Source organism: Dermochelys coriacea, chromosome 1 (genome assembly GCF_009764565.3).
Source record: "Dermochelys coriacea isolate rDerCor1 chromosome 1, rDerCor1.pri.v4, whole genome shotgun sequence".
Lineage (NCBI taxonomy): Eukaryota > Metazoa > Chordata > Testudines > Dermochelyidae > Dermochelys > Dermochelys coriacea.
This window is the reverse complement of record NC_050068.2, coordinates 213,610,377-213,631,468: the sequence shown is the minus strand read 5'-3', so window position 1 is coordinate 213,631,468 and position 21,092 is coordinate 213,610,377. Positions and strand designations below refer to the sequence as shown.

The 21,092-nt window shown below is 42.8% G+C and overlaps 1 long non-coding RNA gene across 1 annotated transcript; it reads right to left on the bottom strand.

Moving 5' to 3' along the window:
• Window positions 1-1,565: 1,565 nt before the first annotated feature.
• LOC122459985 lies at window positions 1,566-20,738 on the bottom strand. The gene is made up of 3 exons (XR_006280985.1): window positions 18,881-20,738; window positions 2,350-2,359; window positions 1,566-1,577 (listed from the first exon to the last, which is right to left on the bottom strand). It is a non-coding gene; the product is annotated as an uncharacterized LOC122459985 (long non-coding RNA).
• Between the last annotated feature and the right edge of the window lie 354 nt (window positions 20,739-21,092).

The window sequence follows — 21,092 nt, the reverse complement described above, 5'->3', positions numbered from 1 at the left end:
TCGCCCAGCAAAACTTCCATGTCAGGACCCCATCTCTCTCTTCAGCTTGTTTATTACCCTGTGTCTGGTCCAGGGCTTATTCCTTCTGGACATTTGCTGAGCCTCCACCCTTCTTGTCTTCCAGTATCCCTGTTCTGTCATTCCCTGCTTCATTGCCCCCATCTTGGATTTTTCTCCTCCCCACAAATCCTCCAGTGTGCCACCTCTTTCTGAGCTTGTTTCCTTATGCATAGGGTCATCACACACTGAACTTGGAGGACTCCCTGGAGGATCTACACTTGTGGGCTTCTCATGTGGACCCACCAGTTGGGTCCATTTCCCCACTGCCTACCCTTTTTACCTAAGGAAAATGGGGTCCTGTCAGTCCCTAACATTACTGAGTAAGGTAATGACTTTACCATCCCTACTCACTGCCATCAAAACTTCCCTTCTACTTCTAAGGGGATGACAGCCACAGGATAAGTGCTCTTTTCCCCATGTATACAATAGACTGTTAGCGTTGCCCCCTCCTGTTGCCACCTGGGCATTCCATATGAGGGAAAATGCTGCTTCTGAAGCCACAACGGCCCTCTTTGTTCTTTGGCCTACATTGACTGGAATCATTCTTATCCCTACTTCCCCTTTTATGCCTGTTCACAGAACTCCATGAACCTGGAGTCCTTGTAAGGGCAGTCTCTCTTTATGTGTCCTTCGGCCGGCACTGGTAGCAGACTACTGGTACCTCTTTTGCCCCTACATCTCCTTTCTGGGCTTCGCTGCATGGGGTTCTTCAACCTTCTTTCTCCTGCTCTCGGTCATCAGGGTACGGAGCTCTTTTAATGGAAAGTCCATCTCCACATACTCCTCTGTTAATTTCACTGCTGCCTCTAGTGATTCTGGCTGGTGCTTCTGAACCCAGACCCTTGTAGTCTCAGGAAGGCTCTGTATAATCTGCTCCAGAGTAATGGAGTTCATTAGGACTTCAGTGTCCCATCTATCTGGCTGCAACCATCGTGTGGCCCAGTCTGACAATTTCTGCTCAAAGCTGCTGGGGCATAGCCTGCCATCTCACATGGCTGCCCTGAACTTTTGGTAGTATTTCTCAGCTGACAGGCCAACTCTGTCCAAAGTAGCAGCCTTCAGTGTATCATAGTCTTTCGACAGGTGTTCGCTCAGGGCCATATAGCCTGCGTGAGTCTTGCTGGCCAGATAAGGGACCATCTGAAGTGCCCATGCAACCTTGTCCCATCCGGCACTGCTCAAACATTAATAAAAAGGCATCAGAGTCATCCCTTGGGGCCATTTTATATAGTCCCAGGTCCACTATTTGATTCCCAGTCCCCTCACTAGCACTCACCAGCCTTTGCAGGAGCTGTTGCTATAACTGGCCCTGCTCTTTGATGAATTCTTGCAACATTCGTTGCCACTTGATGAATTCTTGCAACTGCCTGCCAATTTGGGAGTGCTTGCCTCTCCACCTGCTGGGTCTGCTGCATCTCCTTTTGTTGTTCCACTAGTCAGGACAGCATCTTGTCCATGGTGCCCACATCTCCTGCCGTCACGCAGGTGTCCCATATGTATGCTCATCAGCTGAGGGACTTACTCACTCTGAACAAGCCCACAGGGCAGCTCCCTTGCTACGTCATCAACCACACTGCCTGACCAGTTCAGATGGTTTCACAGACACACACACTGGGCTGTTTATCTTTCACCATGGTGTGTACTTATGGTAATACTGTGCAATACAGGCTGACAGCAAGAGTAGGCTTCCCTGCAGCCCCCACTCCCTGGCTCCGGCTCTAGCTGACTCTATCACAGGGGGAATTGAATGCATCCTTCAGATAAAAATTCCTGGATGCAGGACAAAGTGTGGGAGGCATTAGGTGGTGTTTCCAGCCCACACCGAACTCAATGCTGCTTGTAGGTGGCTTTCAGTTCCACCGATCTCATAGGTCCTTAACAGACGCTGCACCAGTGGAGGATTGCTATGGTGGAGCAGAGGATGTGGGGATAGAGACCCAAGACTTGGCTACACATACACCAGATGGCAGTTTTTCTATGCCAGCGGAATTGTCTGCTGGGCATTTATGGTTGAATTAAGGCTATTTTGTGTCTCCTGAGAGGTGCAAAAGAGTCATTACCCAGTGAGAATCTAGTCCCTTGTCTGCAGAAAAGGGGAGGGCAAAGGGAGAAAGTCAGGTGACTGATTTTTTCATGATGTGTGAGAGGAATGGCTCTTTGAGAGACTAGAAGGTGTACTGGAGTCCAAAGGCCATATACATGAGGTAGGATAAAAAAGCTGCCTTATGGGAAGTGGTATAAAATACGTAATTTTTTGCACATTTTTATTGAGTTACAACATAGTCAAACTGTCACATGCCTTGCAATGGAGCAGATTCTCACATATCTTGAGAAAGTGGCTGTTTCACACTATCTGTTACACTTATTTCATAAAGCAGACTTGCAAGACTGTCAGGAATATTTAGCAGCCCAGGTGTAAAATCTACTCACTTTGCACTTACAGTTATGACAGATACTGGAAAACAAAGACAATATTACTCACCTCAGGGTAAGAGGTGAATATAATTTTTGCAACGCTCTTGTATTGTGCTTGATGCATTGCACAACGAAAAAGTGGATTCCTGTTACGTTTAGGACAGGTTTGTATGGCTGCAGATTTTTCCATGCAATAAATATTTCTCTTGAGATTTAATTGCTTCTGCCTTCATGATTCTCCTCGTACTTTTCAACCCCTTCATGGCCAATCCTGGCCTTGTCCTCAATCAGTTTCTGGTCACCAGGTCTGACTCCCTGATTTACCAGCCACAATAGCAGATAGTGCCTTGCCCATGGAATATTCAGTCCATGGAAATCTCACTCCTATCTACAGCTTAGGCAGCCTTCTTCCATAGTGTTAATGTGCTCAGAATTCAAATGCTTTGGCTCAGGTCAGTGCATGACTTTAAAGCTTTACCGTTGTATGGCTTTATTATATATATACACAAAAGTTAAGTCAGACAAGATGTTCATGCCATTTGTCTCAAACTATTTGTTAGTGTTTGTTATTACTGGGTGTGTCACGGGGTCAATTTTTGGTTCATTGCTTATAGGAAAAAAGCACTACTTCAGCCATTTCCGCTCCATGAGTTCCAGCTGCATTCCCTGGAATACAGCAAGAGTCTGGGTTGGCCTCCTAAACTTTATGGGTTCTCAAGAGTCCTACTTCTTCCTCATAACCACAATGTTCCCTGAGGAAAGCCCTAGAGCACAGCCAAACTTTCCATTATTTGGACCACCCAGTTCCTGTATCCAGTACTTTTAAGGCCCAGATCCAATGAATTCAGTGGGAGCAAGGTGCCTAAATACCTTTGAGGATCTGAGTCTAAAAGCCTCAGGGGCCTCAGAACGTTTAGGCACCTACCACCTGGTGGAAGCCACATCCCTTAGTTAGATGTCCAAACTCCCTTTACAAAGCATGGGGAGAGCTGGTGCCTAAGAATGGGATCCTCCAAAACCAGCACACTGAGCAGGGAGCTGCCTGAACTAACCAGTGGGAAATGCTATGCGGAGAGGCCAGGCCTAAGACCGCCCCCGCCCCCCAAAGGAGACTACTTCTGCTTGGGATTCGCAGCCATGAACTTTCTTCTGGAGTTAGTCACGTCGGCCAAGTCAGTCCTTTCTCACACACACAAAAGGAAGAGGAGGCAGCAGTGGTGATGCCACTGCCGCCTTATATCCAGAGCACTCACCCAGCATGTAGGAAACCTGAGTTCAAAGCATCCATTCTGCCTGACATGGAGCAGGGACTTGAACTCAGGTTTCTTATTTTACAGGTGAGTGCTCGAACTATGGGGCAATTGGCACAACCAACATCAACTCCTTTTCCTCTGTCTTTTGTGTGGTTTAGATGTGCTCTGAAAACCGCTACTGGATGAAGCCCTGCAGGTGAGATAGGTGGAGGAATGCCTAGTTTGTGAATCCTTCCAGGGCTTTGGTGTGAGCTAGGGTGCTGAGCAGCTCAGCAAAATCAGGACTCAGGTGACTGTGCACATGTCCACCTGCAGAAATTTAGGCATCTAGAAGCAATTTAGAGGCCTACAGGTTTAGGTAGCAGCTGAGTTTGAGGATCTCAGTGGCAAATAAATGCTGGACTTAGGCACCTAAAGTGGCAGTGAGGTGCCTAAGTCCCTTTGTGGATCTAGCCCTCAGTCCTTAGCTCCTTTCATTTAAGAAGAGCCTAGTGTCCTCAAGCAGACTGAACACACAAAAACAAAGACGCTCCAGAATGGAGATTTCAGAGTAGCAGCCGTGTTAGTCTGTATTCGCAAAAAGAAAAGGAGTACTTGTGGCACCTTAGAGACTAACAAATTTATTAGAGCATAAGCTTTCGTGAGCTGTGAGCTGTAGCTCATGAAAGCTTATGCTCTAATAAATTTGTTAGTCTCTAAGGTGCCACAAGTACTCCTTTTCTTTTTTCCAGAATGGAGAGGAACCCAGGTCTGTAAATCCTTTTCTTGTTTGAGGAGGGCAAAACAAACAAAATAGTAAAAAGAAAAGGAGTACTTATGGCACCTTAGAGACTAACAAATTTATTTGAGCATAAGCTTTCGTGAGCATTTTTGGATGCATCTGATGAAGTGAGCTGTAGCTCACGAAAGCTTATGCTCAAATAAATTTGTTAGTCTCTAAGGTGCCACAAGTACTCCTTTTCTTTTTGCAAATACAGACTAACACGGCTGCTACTCTGAAACCAAACAAAATAGTGTCTTTCTATTCCCTTCTTCCCCAGAAGGGAACAATCCAATTGTAAATCTCCCTTTTCCTCCAGCACAAAGAAACCCAGTGAAAAACTCACAGCTGGGCTCTTTGTTGCTCTCTGTCAGTATGATTTCCTCTGGAGCTATTGAAAGTACAGCACTTTTGAAAAGCAGGCCACTTACTTGAGTGCCTGAGCATGGATTTAGGAGCTCAGCTTTATGCACCCTGTTATGTTTGTGGGGTACATACAAGAAAGTTAGATTAAAAACAAATACTCTTCCTGGAAGGTTGGAATGTAACACTACTTTATTTCTTAGAATTCTGAATGATAATACACAAGAACCCAAAACAGAGAAAAACAAAGCAGGCTGCTCCCTAAATCAGTGAGGCACAACTCACTCCACCTGACTGTTGGCTGGCTCTCTGCAGACTAACTACTCAAGGCTCAGATTGCATGCTTCCTTACAGAACCCCCAAGCCTGCAAGCATGAGCTGAAAGCTCTTTACAGATGTTAAGTGATAGCTTATAATTTTAATTCAGTTTTCAATACACCTCACATCCATTTTTTAAAAATAAACCATTATTGGACAAAACAATGTCATTATTAAAAGCAAAAGATGTGACTTTCCATTTAAAAACAATTTCTTAGTCTGGAGTTAAAATCCTCTGCAGCTGTGGGACAAAGGGACAGTGCTCATGTGTCTTCAGAAGAGTGTAAAGCTGTAGAAAAATATGCTATGACTCTGAAACAATGAAATACAGGTGGACATTTCCAGAGCAGATAGCACATTGTCTCAGGCCTATGCCCAAGTGGCAAAACACTTCAATCTTTACTGCTTCACGGATGGGCTATAGGGGTTAATATCTAGCAGATTTTTTGTCTGTGATTTTGTTGATAAGCATCAACGGTTATACGAGTTGTCAGCTAACAGTTCTCTAGCTTTAGCATATTGAACAGCTCCAACTGGTGTGCAAAAGACTCACAGGAAGTGAGGTTAGTGCCTGCAAGTGACACCATCCTCTGTGGGTGTAAAAGCGAGTCTTTCACTGTGTGAGAAGAGCAGAGTGTGAGCAGAGATGTGAAGTTGAACACATGCTGTCACAGAAACTGTGGTTAGTGTCTGGTGAGCCCATCACTCCAGGTTTCTTCTGCTTTTCTGAAAACATAACTAAATTTTCTGCTTCCTGGTTAATGAGCTGAAAGAGAGAGAGAGAGAGAGAGAGAGAGAAAGACCCAAGCTTTAAAGGCTGGATCCTAATGCTACTTCTCCCTTCCTGGGGCTGCACTTCAGGCCCATCTGTAGTAGAACAGCCTTGTGTGTGGTGCAGGGGGAAGAGCAACACAGGTCAGAGAAAAATCAATGGAGTCTAGGCCCTGTTTATGGATATTTTTTCCCATTGAAACAAAATTTCTCTGTCACCTAACCAGAAAAAGAAGCAGCAGCACGAGGCAAAGAAACGTATAATGAACTACTGGTTTGCTGAAAATCCTTATACTTTATATACTGAGTATATTGACAAGTGTAGTAGTAAAAAGAAAAGGAGTACTTGTGGCACCTTAGAGACTAACAAATTTATTTGAGCATAAGCTTTCATGATGCATCCGATGAAGTGAGCTGTAGATCACGAAAGCTTATGCTCAAATAAATTTGTTAGTCTCTAAGGTGCCACAAGTACTCCTTTTCATTTTGCGAATACAGACTAACAGGGCTGCTACTCTGAAAAGTGTAGTGGTGTTCGACTTGTGTGAATTGAAGTGCATGTGTGAAGGTGCTTGAGATGGGATGTAAGAGCCGGTAAGAATGTTCCCCTTCCATGTATTTTTTTAAGTATCTGATCCTTGGAGCTATCAGGTACATTCCCTAAAGACCATAAATTTGCTCTTCATAGGACTGGCGAACAGCAAACATAGTACCTATCTTCAAAATAAGGAAAAAGGAGGACCCAAGGAATTATACACCAGTTGGCCTAACTTTGATACTGAGATACTGGTACAAATTGTTAAACAATCAATTTATTAAAACATAGAGGATAATTAGATGATAAGTAATAACCAGCATAGATTTATCAAGAACAATTCATGCTAAACTACTCTAATTTCCCTTTTTGACAGGGTAACCAACCTAATGGATAGGGGGGAAAGTAGTAGATGTGATATCTGGACTTTAGTAAGGCTTTTGACACAATCCCACATGACATTCTCATAAGCATACTAGGGAAATATGGTTTAGAGATGAAATTTCTATATAGTGGGTGCATAACTGGATGAAAGGCTGTACTTAAAGTAGTTATCAATCGTTCACTGTCACATTGGGAAAAAATATCTAGTAGGGGTCTTGCAGAGACTAGCCAGCATCCAGTTCAAGTATTAGTCTCTATTTTCATTAATGACTTGGATAATGGAGTGGAGAATATGTTTCTAAATCTGATGATGACACCAAACTGGGAGGGGTTTGCTTTGGAGAACACCATTAGAATTCAAAATGACCCTGATAAACTGGAGAATTGGTCTGAAATCAACAAGATGAAATTCAGTCAAGACATGTGAAAAGTACTACTCTTAGGAGGGAAAAATTAAGTGCAGAAATACAAAATGGAGAATAACTGGCTAGGCAGTAGTGCTGCTGAAAAGGATCTGGGCATTACAGTGGATCACAAATCGAATGAGTAAACAAAGTGATGCTGTTACCAAAAAGGCAAATATCATTCCAGGGTGTGCCAACAGGAGCATCATCTGTAAGACACAGGAAGTAATTTTCCTACTCTACTACTACTGGTGAGACCTCAGATGGAGTATTGTGTCCAGTTTTGGGCACCTTGTTTTAAGAAAGACATACACAAATTGGGGAGAATCCAAAGGGGAGCAACTAAGATAATAAAAAATTTAGAAAGCATGACTTATGAGAATAGTTTGAAACAATAGGGCATGTTTAGTCTCGAGAAGAGATGGCTGAAGACGGATCTCAAAAGTCTTTAAATATGTTAATAGCTGTTATGAAGAGGACAGAGATCAATTGTTCTCCATATACACTGAGGGAAAGACAAGAGGTAATCAGTTTAGTTTGCAGCAAAGGAGATTTAGGTTGGATATTAGAAAAAGCTTTCTAACTATAAGTGTAGTTAGGCACTGGAACAGGTTACCAAGGAAAGTTGTGGAAACACAGTCAGTGAAGCTTTTTAAGAACAGATGTTCTAGGTACACTTAATCCTGGCTCAGCAGCGAGGAATGGACTAGATGAGCTCTGGAGGTCCCTTCCAGCCATAGGTTTCTATGGTTATGATGATCCCCAAGTTCTATGAGATGATTGTTTTAACAGTATACAGTGATGTGGTGAGTCAGAGAGAGAGAGAGAGAGGAACCAGCCCACACTTCTTTTCAAACTGATGACATAGTTTTAACCAGCAGCTGATGACAGCCCCCTCCAGCACACAGTTATTCCCCACTCCACCCCCTGCTTCGGGGGGTGTGCGTGTGTGTTTTCAAAACTTGTGGTTGTAAGTTAAGTTCTGAACATCTGAAAATAAATGATCATACTTGGTTAGTAGTGAATTTGTGCCCGTTGTGACTTGAGGCATGTTTGGTGGAGGCATGCTGAATTCAATCTTTCATAGCTTTGAAATTTCTAAACTGATTTTCTTCCAATTTGGTTTGATAAGTAGGTCTCATCCTACACAATAACAATACATGGCTTTGATATAGCTCAGAGTTCATTTCAAAGTGCTTTACAAAGAAGGTCAGTGTTGTCATTTTACAGATGGGGAAATTGAGGCACAGAAATGCAAAGTGACTCATCCAAGGTCACCCAGCAGGCCAGTGGCAGAGCTGGGAATAATAGAATTTAGGTCACCTTAGGCCCAGTCCAGTGTGCTATCCACTAGGCCAGGCTGCCTGCAAAACAAACTGTTTGAGGGTAGTATTGGAGTATAACTTTCTGATTTAATGAATGCTACATCATTTGGATATTATAGAAGTTTTAGATGCACCTTCTATAATCAAGGTAGCAATCTGGTTTCCATTATAACTTTTACCACCTCCCTATCCTCAGTTGCTCATAATTTTTCAAAACTTTAACCTTTTGGGTTGAAATATTCCATGCTGGGTCTCCACCTGAGCTGAATTTTTAGAGAATTTTCTCACCATCATTTTTTCTTCTGTTCCCACTTTTCCATCATAATAATACAATTTTCACATATCCAGATGAAGACAGCACAAGACAAAACACAAACCCTGAGTACAACTGTTATTACCATACCACCACCTGCTTATCTCTTATCTCTATAAACAGCATGGACCATATTCAGTTGCACATTGACTGGTGAATGTGATGGGGAATGTAGGTGTGTTGATGGTGGGGGATGAGTATAGGTGAATATGATAAATGAGTTGTGCGCAGGGGAGTTTATGTATGTGTGGGAGAGAATTTACCTGGCGATTATTTATGAACATAATAATAGCCCACACTGTGTCAGACCAATGGTCCATCTAGCCTAGTATCCTGTCCTCTGACAGTGGCCAGCTCTAGAGGCTTCAGAGGGAATGAACCGAACAGGGCAATTTATTGTATGATCCATTCCCTGTTGTCCGGTCCCAGCTTCTGGCAGTCAGAAGATTAGAGACACCCAGAGCATGGGATTGTGTCCCTGACCATCTTGACTAACAACCATTGAGGGACCTCCATGAACTTACCTAATTTTTTCTTTAACCCAGTTATACTTTTGTGCTTCACAACTTCCCCTTGCACAGAGTTCCATAGGTTGACTGTGCATTGTGTGAAGTACTTCCTTGTGTATTTGTTTTAAACCTAGTACCTATAATTTCATTGGGTGATCCGTGGTTCTTGTGTTATGTGAAGAGGTAAATAATTCTTCCCTATTCACTTTCTCCACACCAGTCATGGTTTTATAGACCTCTATAGTTCTTTAAACCTCTCTGCGTACAGAACCTGTTCCATATCCCTAATCATTTTTGTTGCCCTTCTCTGTTGTTTTTACAATTCTAATATATCTTTTTTGAAGTGGGGTGACCAGAATTGCACACAGTATTCAAGGTGTCCCCTTACTACCTTCAGAGTGAAATCCTGGCTCTGTTGAATTAAATAGCAAAACTCCGACTTTTCAATTTCACCATTAGCCTTTATGGTGTGGACTGGAGATGTGAGGGGAGCATGCTAAAGACAGAATATGGGGAACAATATGTGGAGGAAGGAGAATAACGGCTGCGTGGAGAGGGCTGGAGAAGGAAAATCAGGGTGTAGCAGAACTCCCTTTGGTGAACCACAGCTGAGCCATTGGAGCAGAAGCCCTCTCTGTTCCTGTTTCTCCCTTTCTGACTCCAGGGGAGCAGCCAGCTGGCTAGAAGCTGAGAAGAAAGTAAGCTGGTCTGGTCCGGTATGGCATACCAGCAAGAGCCAGTACGCCCTGCCGGGCTGGACCAGGCTGGTGCTTTAAAGGGCCCCGGGCTCCCTGCAGCAGCCAGAGCCCCGGGCCCTATAAAGCGCCACCCGAGCCCTGCTGCCGGAGCCTCGGGGTAGCAGCGGCAGGGCTCCAGCGGTGATTTAAAGGGCCTGGAGCTCTGCTGTGGTAGCGGTGGCCGGAGCCCGGGGCCATTTAAATCACCTCTGAGCCCCAGGGCTCCCAGCTGCCTCTGCAGCTGGTAGCTCTGGGGGTGATTTAAAGGCTTGGGGGCTCCCAGCCACAGCCCTGGGGCCTTTAAATCTTGATTTAAAGGACCCAGGTATTTAAAGGCCCCGCCTCTTCCGGTTGAGGCCATGCCTCTTCTGGTCAAGGCCATGCCCCCCTGCTCAGGACTCCGGAGTACTGGTAAGTCCTTTAAGTTACTTTCACCCCTGGCTAGAAGACCGTTCCTGAATTTTTGAGCCTTGACATTACCTAAACCCATTGGAAGCAGAGGCAGTCATTGGCTCTGTTTAAGAAGAGTGATATGGGTTGTTCCCTGCTAATGTTTTTAAAAGGAAGAGAGAAACCCAGGGTCGGAGGAAAGTCAGTGAAAAGAAAATCTCAGTCTTTACCATTTCCCAGTGCAGGCAGGTATAACCATGGGGAGGGAGGAGTTTTGGGGAAGTAGGGCCAGAAAGCAGCAATGAGGGAAGCTGCATCCTCTTGTATGGAAGCAGACAGGGACTGGCTCCTGAATGGAGGACTATCACAGGGAGAGGAACACAACAGGGCTAATCCGAGACTAGTTTAGGTCGCAAAATTGGGAATTTGGGGTCTAAGAAGGCAGAAGAGAAATATAGTGAGAAGGCAAGAGAAGGTGTATATGTGTTTGTAATGGGGTTCACTCACCACATGAGCACCTCCTCATGGCCACGCTTAGCATAGTGGGTATGTCACCATTTAGCACCCCATACCAATGGTTGCTCCATTATTGTGGCAGTCTCTCTTCCTGCAACTTGGGCCTCTGGCCAGGTCATGCTATAGTCCACCCCTGTTAGGGCACCTTCCAGAGTAATACAGTCCAGTGACCTTACGGCAGGTCTTATGTCTCTCTCTCGGCTCCATGGTCCTTACTTCCCTTATCTCAAGGGGTTTCACCTCACTTTTCTTGGTGGCTGATAGGGGAACCCAGGCTCTGCCTCTACTCAGATTACAGTCCGGGACCCTGTAGCTGGCAGCTAAGGTCTTCTCCCTCAGACTCCTTGGTGCCTCCCTGAACCGCTTCCATCCCCCAGAGCATGACTGCAGACTCTGCTTGTAGCTTCTTTCTTCTTCTTCCCGGCTTTTGTGGCATACAAGACTCACTTCCTGAGTGTTTTACCACCATGCACTGTACTTTGTATCTTCTTCATGACTTAGAGTCTTGCATCTTTCCTGGTATCCTTCAAGAATTGCAGAAGAGCTTTTTTTTATTAGGCTCCCTTTTCCTTGTATTCTTGATAGATGTTGTGACACCTTAGAGACTAACAAATTTATTTGAGCATAAGCTTTCATAAGCTACATCCAATGAAGTGAGCTGTAGCTCACGAAAGCTTATGCTCAAATAAATTTGTTAGTTTCTAAGGTGCCACAAGTACTCCTTTTCTTTTTGTGAATACAGACTAACACGGCTGCTACTCTGAAACTTGATAGATGTTGCAAGCAAAATTTTGTTACTTTAAGACCTCTGACTTTTCTATATAAATACTTCCTTTCACTGGTACAGTCTTTACAATCCCAGAGAATATGATCTATCATTTCCTGGACCTTACATGTTACGCATAATCCATCTTTATACTTGTTAATTAGAAATAAATTACTATTTAGCCTGCAATGTCCTGTTAGAATTCTAAATGGAGTCACTTCAGTCTTCCTCTCAGGGCTTGGGTCATATCAACATTTTCAACTGGTGAGCAAAGGTCTAAGAATTTTTCCCCTTTCTTTCATTTGCCCACAGTTCTTGCCCTTCCCTCCTTAGCTCATTTTTGAATAGATGTTTAAATTCCAGTTTGCTTAAGGGGATTCCTAGGTCAACTTGTTCATGATTAATAGCACTTTTTGCCTGTTTGTCCACCAGTTCATTGTCTGCTATCCCTACATGTGCCAGGAGCCATGCTATTACTATGGTTATATCCAATTGTAACGGTTTGGTTGTTAGCAGTAATATTTCATTAAGAATATAATTTCTGCTCTCAGATTTACCACTGTATATTGCCTGCTGTCTGGATCAGTCAGGATGGTTACGGCAGCTAGCCACACATTTAAAGCCCAATTTAGGGCTAGAATAGTCTCTCTTAGCTCAGCTGTAAAGATAGCTACGAAGTTAGATAGCATTATGGTTTTCTTGAGTCTGAGTGAAGGCATGTAGAAAGCTGTTCCCACTCTTCCTGTTTCTTCCTCTTTGAAGCTGTCTGTATATATTTGGCAGTAGTGTTCACACTTATCACCAGTTTATTGATTTGCTATATCTTGTATATTTATCATTATTCTTGTTGCATTTCTTTCATTATATAATTCCATGTTTCTCTCGGGGGGATAAAGAGTATTTCCCCATAGCTATAGATTTTTCAATCTTCTATTTCCATCAATATTCCTTATCACATCTGTACTCTACTTACCTTGGGAATTTTGATTTTTTTTGTCTTACCCAATCTCCACTTAATTCCCAACAATCATTATATATTAGCTTTGTGATGTCATCTTCACTATTACTTAGTCAAAGGTTAAGTCCAAAAGCTTCCTTGTAAGCATGATGGGCATTTCACAGGCTGCTATCTGTAGTACATACAGTGGCATAGTAATAAATGCACCACATCAATATACATTGCCTATGCTTGGACATAGTCTAATTTTCTTAGATTTACGTTCACTGCTAACCCAAAGGCCTGGCATCCATACTCAATAATTGGACTAACTTTCTAGCATTACCACTATTTTCTTATCCACGCCACAGGATGTTCCACAGACACTTTTAAGTAAGTTAATTCTGCCTTTGGACTGATCTTTAATATTTTCATTGTGGTCCCTCCAAGTGAGCTTGTTATCAAATATCACACCTAAGAATTTGTAGTTTTTCGTTATATTTATCTGTTGGTCATACAGATATAACTTTACATCTTTCTGGATTTTCCTTTTTTGTGAAAATCATTCCCTTAGTTTTGTCTATGGAGAAACTGAAGCCCCCACCCGTTTCTCTTTTCTGCACTTCTCTCACGTGCATCATTGAATCTTTTGGAGGTGCTTTCATGGTTTCTGCTTTTGGTCCGTATGGCACAATCATCAGCAAATAACATGATCCCTATTCCTGTACTCATCTCATCTTAAGGAGGTCATTTATCATGATATTAAGAAGGGTTGGCCTAATTACATTCTTCTGTGGAGTTCTATTTGCAATTGAATATATGTTGGAAAAAGGTTTCCCTATTCAGAGATGTATAGTTCTTTTGCTCAAGAAGTCCCTTTTCCATCTGTACATTTTCCTGGAACACACATGGAGGCCACTTTATGAAGAAGTCCTTCTCTCCGTGACACATCGTAGGCTTTTTCCATGTCTATGTATCATGAATACTTTGGTTTGCCAATTGGTCTGTATGCCTCAGGACCTGAGCACATCTTACCCAATTGCCTCACTGGGACAATAATTGCATGTTTCCAGTCATTAGCTATTTCGCCTTTTAGCCATATGATATTATGGAATTTTAGTATCACACTCATGCTTCCTTCACTAAGAAGTTAAAGCATTTCAAGCTTAATCCATCCTTACCTGGTTAGGTGCTTTTATTCCTTATCATGTTCTGGAGTTCTCTCATACTAAAGTTTTCATTAAAATAATATCCACATCCTCCTCCCACCTCTTCATCCTCTCATAATTATCCTTAATGAATGTTCTTTTCCTCTTCCTAATTTCTATCCTCTGATCCTTGTCATTGCTGACTTTTTGAAACATAGTGGCCCTCACATGCAGCCCCATGGCCCGACAGGAGCTGTCTCCCTCCCAGATATAGAAGTCAAACTACGCCTATGGATATTATCCTCCTCTTTGGTATTTCCTATTTCCTTAATATGTAATTAATTCCCTTCTCTCGGTAAATTTCCCAGCTGAATTTTATAGTATAGAAGCTAAAGAAGCTTCCATCAACTGCATTGAATCTGGTAGGTGCTCCATCATTTAATATTACTAAATTATTCTCTTCAAGGAATAGCTCTAAACATTTTCCATTTTTATCATTTTTCTTACTTCCCCATAATCTGTTGTGACTATTCAGATCACCACAGATCATGAGCAGGCATGTGACATCCACAATTAATTCTTTCAGTTCCATAGTTTCAAGTTTCCTGCATGGGTTATAGACATTATAAAGTCTTAGAGGAGCAGAATTGCTTTGTATCAGTATCTCAGTAGCAGTATACTCGATACTTAGCTTCTGCTTCAAAGTAGCTCAGGATCTACTTCATGAAGGTGCAGACACTACCACCCTTTCCTATTTCTCTCTGAGGTCTATATATACACACCATATCCCTGGATTTTATAGTCTAGCTTTTCTATTGACCCAGTGTCTTGTGTCCACATTACATCAGGCTTGGTTTTCATATCAGTAATATTTTTATTTAATTCCTGCCCATCTGCTAGTAGACTGTAGGCATTCCAGCTGAAAACAGTCACTACCGTTCTTTTAACCTTCACTATTTCCTTCACTTCAGAAAATATGGAAGTCATTCGTTCATAACACTTTTCAGCAGCTTTAATTATAATTCTCATGTTCTCTGTTTTCTTTCAGCCTCTTTCTACTACAACCTTTTTGGCTTTATAATCACCACCCAGCCCCTTCCACACTGGGCTCGGTTATCAGTGAAATCGGGAGGCGAGCTCTTTCTCTGGCTCTCTCTCTCAGGTGCTGCCAGATGTGTTAATTAGCCTCTCAGGCCCACATTAACCCTTTCAGGGCCTGCGTGGGGTACATACCCAATCAGAGTGTTTGGAGTGGGGAGAGAAAGAAAACCTACATGTAAGGAGTAGTGACAATAAATAAAATACTTGCTAATAGTTTATGGACAGCTAAAAATAGAAGACTATGTCACTAAAAGTATGCTGATTGCAAGGTTTTGGGGTCCAAAGACCTGAACTGCTAGTAGTCTGATGTGTTAATCCAAATAAACAATTAGACAAAAATAAACAGCAATTAATATATTTTGGAGATATTTGGAATATATGTATCTGTGGAATGGGGAGGGAACAGTGAGACAAGAACAAAAATACCATTGAACTGTAGCTAAATACAGACTGTGAAATGAAGAGTCTTCCATGAATTAAAAACATTTTCAGAGTTCTCCCACACCTTCCCTTTCCGTAACTCTGAGCTTCCAGATCTGTCTGTACCACTGAACTAGTCTAGGTCCAGCTGTTCTCCATCCTAGGCTCTCCAGGCCCCACTGAAAACAGCAGCCTCCTGCCAGCAGGAACCTTGGTAAACAGGACAAGTGAGACTACAAAGAAAACCTCCTTTCCCCTGATCACCAGCTCTCTCTAGTGTCAGTTCACAAAAATTACAAGTGTGTAATATAATCTTCCCCGACAAACAGCAAACTAATACAAGAATTATTGTGCTTATGTTTTTGTTTCATTTTTTAAAGTTTCAAAGCCTGATTGTTCTCTCATGTTGGTGTAAAGCAAAGTTACTATTGAAATCTGTGGAGTTGCACTGATGTAAAAATGATATAAGTGTGGTCAAAACCAGAGCTTTAATCTGACAGGGGAATGCCCCTCCTAACTAGAAAAAGCAAGGAGGAGTCCAGTGGCACCTTAAAGGTCCTTAAAGGTCCTTTAAGGTGCCACCAGACTCCTCGTTGTTTTTGTGGATACAGACTAACACAGCTACTCCTCTGATACTTGCCTCCTAACTAGAATGCTGGGACCTTAGCACCTCCCTGTTACATGATATCTCGTCCTCAGACTAGCCAGGCTGACAAAGGTCTGGCTCTGGCATGGGGATCCCAGGAGGAGCAGAAGTTATCTGCTGTCCTTTAGAACCTTTCTGTGACCAAGGGAGCTGTCCATGTGCTCTAAGACAGGAGATAAATAATTTAGGCCTGCAATCCCTCCCAGGGTGTGGCTGAGGTGGGCAAAGGGTTAATCCTGGGAAAGGAACTTAATCTGGTTGTGGAACACTTTGGCTCTCTGACAGAAAGTTAGTCACCGCATTCCTGGCTCTGTTGGAAGATTGCAGCACCCCTGACTCTGGTGTCTGGCTTCTTACACCAAGCCATGCTGCTCATGCCATAGGAAACCGGGTTAGGTGAAGGAGCTGGTCTGGCAGTTGGATAAGCACAATGCAGTGTCCCTTTGCCTTGGAGAACCGAGGTACTTGTGGTGCTGATCTGAAATTTAAGAGAACCAAATAAAAGTTGTGGAGGGTGTCTCCTTCTTGCCCTGTCCATTTCCCTGTTGTGAGCATAGGAGTAGGATTTTCTATGATGCTGGGGTGGGTGGGGTGCGGACGGTATTCATGGTTCACATCTTCCTTGGTGTGGAAACTCCACCTGCTAGTTGAGAATATAGTCAATTTCCAGTCAAGTTACCTCCCAGTGCTGTAAATGTATTTCAGCAAATGTCTGGTGTAGCAGAAACTCCAGTCAGGGTCTTGAAGTTCAACAACAGCATAAATCTGCCTGGTCCACTTTCAGAGCTGACCAACCCCCTCCGTTCAGCAATGGCCTTAAAATTTGAAAATTTGACCTTCAGCAGAAGCATCTCGCTGGCATAGATCACCGGATCTCCTCCTCTATTCCGTTCTGGTGCGTTGAAAACCACTATGTTTTCCAAATGTTGGCCAGCCTTTAAAGAAGAAGACATTGCCAACCAGTAATGAAGCCCCAGGACCCTCTGAAGCACCCTATCAACATTTTTATTTTTTTAAATATTGGTAAATTTTCCTTACCATTAATAGCCTCTGCTCCTTCCTCATGGGCTGCCAGAAGTTGTCTGGGAGCCAAGGATAGTCTAACAGTTGGTTCCTGGAATGCTGAAAGGCATCAAAATTTTGGCTTTCTACAGCAAAGTTATATTACATGGGGGGATTTCTCAGCTTCTTTGAAAGGAAAAAAAAATATAGTGCTATCCTTGTATTTGAAATGACAGGATCTTCAGCTCCTGAGGTGAAACCATGCAACCGGGGGGGGGGGCAGGAGCAGCACTACAGAGACAGGAGAGGAAGAAGGACCCTGGAAGAGCTGCTCATAGGGATGGAGGGAATTGGGAGAAGTTTGAGTTCCTCAGGGCATGGGAGGATTTCGCTTTTCAGCAAGAAGAGACACTAATGAACCGGTTCCTGGAGCAGAAGGCACGCCAGAAGGAATTGGGAGCATTCCCTAAGGGAGAGGCTCATTGAACTGGTGGCTGAATGAGTTTGGGATCTGCCTGCAGCCTAGGCCCCTGAACATGTCCATAAATCTCCACCTCCTCTGAGGGTGCTGCTAAGCCAGAGGATCAGCTTTCAAGAACTATCCCAGTGACCAGGGGGAGAACATGGAGCCTGCAGGACTTCTGGGACCACACCCTCCACTGGTACCCAAAACCCCTCACATCCAGTAGGGGAACGATGAGCCTGCAGTAGTCCCTGAACCCCACCAAGTACCTGCCCCCCCAAGCCCTGTGGAGGAAACATCTCCAGTTTTCTCCCCTGTCATTCCCCCCTTGTCAGGAGGAGGACAAGGAGGCAGGTGCAGAGACAGTAACATCTGACTGGTGTTCATGAATGAGTTCCCTTAGTGTTTTGAAGATTTTTTGGTTGGTTGATCTTTCTTTTTAAAGAAATTTTAATTACACATTCTATGTAGTACTTTTAACAAACATTGTCTTTTCCTTCTCTTGTGTGTGGACCCTCCTTCCTAGTGTGAGAAACAGATGGCATGTTGGGTGGTCCCACACCCAACCCCAACCCCCCAACTTCAGAAATATCCAAGTCCCAGGAATACACAAGAGGGCGGGGGAAAATGCAGTTAAACTGATGCAGAAAGCACGCTAGTTTTCAATGCGACAGAACTCTACAACACAGAAAAGGATTAGATGAAAGTCTCTATGGCTTTGTGTGCATGCAAACAATCAAAACACAATTCCAGTTATAATTCAGGCAGCATCTGCCACTACCTTGTGCATAAACAGCACCTCCCTCCCCAACTGTAGCAGGGATTGGTGCTGTATAACAGTCGATAAGTGCAGTTAGTGCCACTGATAATGAATGGTTAAAAAAAAAAAAAAACCAAAAAACCAAGAATGGCTGAATACCTTTCTCTCCTCTCTCCACTCCCACCCTCCACAGCAAATCGTCATAAGGTCATTCCGAGAAATTTAGCGCTCCTGATAACAGAGGTTTGTAAGCACATTTGAATAGTGAGAAGCCTTAGTATGTTCACTGTTCAGTATTTGAAAATGTTGTCGTGTTTGTTCTTTTCGGGGGGAGCTGTTATGAGCAGCAAGGGAGTTTGTTCTCTGCCTTAATCTCTGTAACTAGAGTCAATTCTTGAGGTAGATTTGCTCTCTAGGAACTCGGCACTGATTGCAGAGGGATTTGCTTGGATGCTGGTTATGGCCACCTCTATTCAGGGACTGCTGTCCACAGTGAAAAATAATCACCTTGCGGTAAATGTATGTACCGAGATTCCATCACTGATTGCTCCTCCAATAAGAAGCTGACTTGCAAGTCCCTGGACATCTCCTTTCTTCTCCATCATCTAGTAACCTTCTCTCACTCCCTTTTTTGCAGCAGCATTATTAATCCTGTGAAGTAGGATATTCCTCTTCAAGCATGGATTACATCTGATAATGAGTCTCAGGGCAGCAGAATTCACTGCAATTCAACACGGAATGCAAGAAAGAAAATTCAGGGACTTGTGTCATTTTAACAAAATGTTATTATTTAAGCATACAGTCTCTTAAACTGGAGTGTATCATTAAACAAAAAAAGCCATAGTGTGCCGTTTACCATAGACCCAGCTTTCCTATTTGCTAGATGTCTGATCAGCTCACTGCCATCATATCCAATGGAAGCACCTAAAGGGGAACCTATCCATTGTATGGACTAGGGTCTTGACCTGTGAAAATGTAAAGTATTAGACTGTATATATACACTTCTCGTATCTCCTGAAATGTGTGAGAGATGGCTGGTTTGCACTCTTTGTTTAACTGGACACTTTCAACTTGATCACATTTCTGTCCAATTTTTTTTTATTTAATGTTGTAACAAGTAGCCCATAAGAGGTGTAAAACTGTGTGGGATTAGAGAAAATCTTAATTTTTCCATTTAATTTGTCTACTAAGTACATTTAATAATGCTCTTGTGTAGTCATTTGTTCTGCTGGTGGACAGCTGAACTTAGTCTGATTAGTCTGGGCACATGACACCCATTCACTGCTCTGGATCCTACATGTATAGTTTTCCCTGGACTCTGCAAAAGTGTATGTAACAGTAATTGTAATGAAGGACCTTCTGATGTTTCAGAGTTTGGGTGGATGCTGCAATATAAGTATTTCTCATTTAAATGATTATGCAATAAAATTTCACTGAATAGTAAATGCAATGCATTTATGAATTTCTATTATATACAACAATTACAATTACATATAAAACACTACATTAAATAAATGTTAAGGTTGCAAAGTCTAGCACTCAAAAATTGGGCAATGCCAGAATTAAAGTTGCTCATGCAATCTTAATTTATCCCACTTGGGCATATGTATTATGAGTCTATCATCATATAAGAGGTCTGTAGCAGAGCCAAAATCCCCCACTTCTGCCTTCCAGTTACATGCTTTGAACACAGGAGAAAGTCCTTTCTCTTTTTGCAACACTCTGCCTCATTTACTGTCTAGCATATGCATTGAAAGAGTCTGGAGTCCCATAGAACAAAGAATATGTGATCAAATAATAAACATTTTTTCATAATTACAGGATAACCTAATTTCTGGCATTTCCATTTAAGTGATGGACTCTGAAACCTTAATGTACTTTTAATGTAGTGGGTTTTGAATGTAATTTTAATATTTTATCAGAAACATTAAAATAGACTAAATTTTTATTATCTGGAATGACATTGACCTCACACATAGGTCATCAAAAGGATTTCAACAGAGGAGTTTTAGATCCACAGCACAAAACTTTACCTTTTGAGCTAAAGAAGTAACTAATAACAGTGGTAGGCTGTTATCCTCCGTATGGACTAATTGTGAGAAGGGTGCACTGCACATGCTTTGCAAATGGCTTACACAACTATTAAGTACTGTATGCTAGATAGTAGAAAGTTACCAGAATATCTGGGTTATCTTCACAGCTGTGGAAGAGAGTGTGCTTTAGTAGTTAAGGGCAGCACAGTCATGCCCACAGATTTGGCACATTCATAAGGGAAGGAAGCGTGGCTGTGAGTGAGACCTGAGTCTGATACCTAAATATACTTTTATGTATAATTTCACCAGAATTCAAGTTGTGTTTCCTTCATTTTGCATGGAATATCGCAGTTGATGTGAAATTATGTTAAACCTTCTAAATCAATTTGTCACTACCATCCAGGATGTCTTAGATATTGTGACAAAGCTCTGTCCTTGCCTCCGTGAGTCCTGCATTTCCTTGCAGATTTCACTAGCCTCAGAGGCTCATTGTGACCCTCTACGTAACCCTTCTTTCTCTAGAGATAAGGGTCACAGTCTACTGAGCCATTTTCATCGTAAACCAGCGAGGGAGGTGAGGAAACGTTATCCTTCCTTGCACAGTCTCTGTTGTCTCCCAGTCTCAGTGATTAATCAGGGGGCAAAGGGCAGGGGGGAGCCCGGGTCCACCCTCTACTCCGGGCTCCAACCCAGGGACCCTAATAGTATCAGCTATGGTAGCTGACCTTTTAGAAACATGACATGTACAATTCCCTGGGCTACT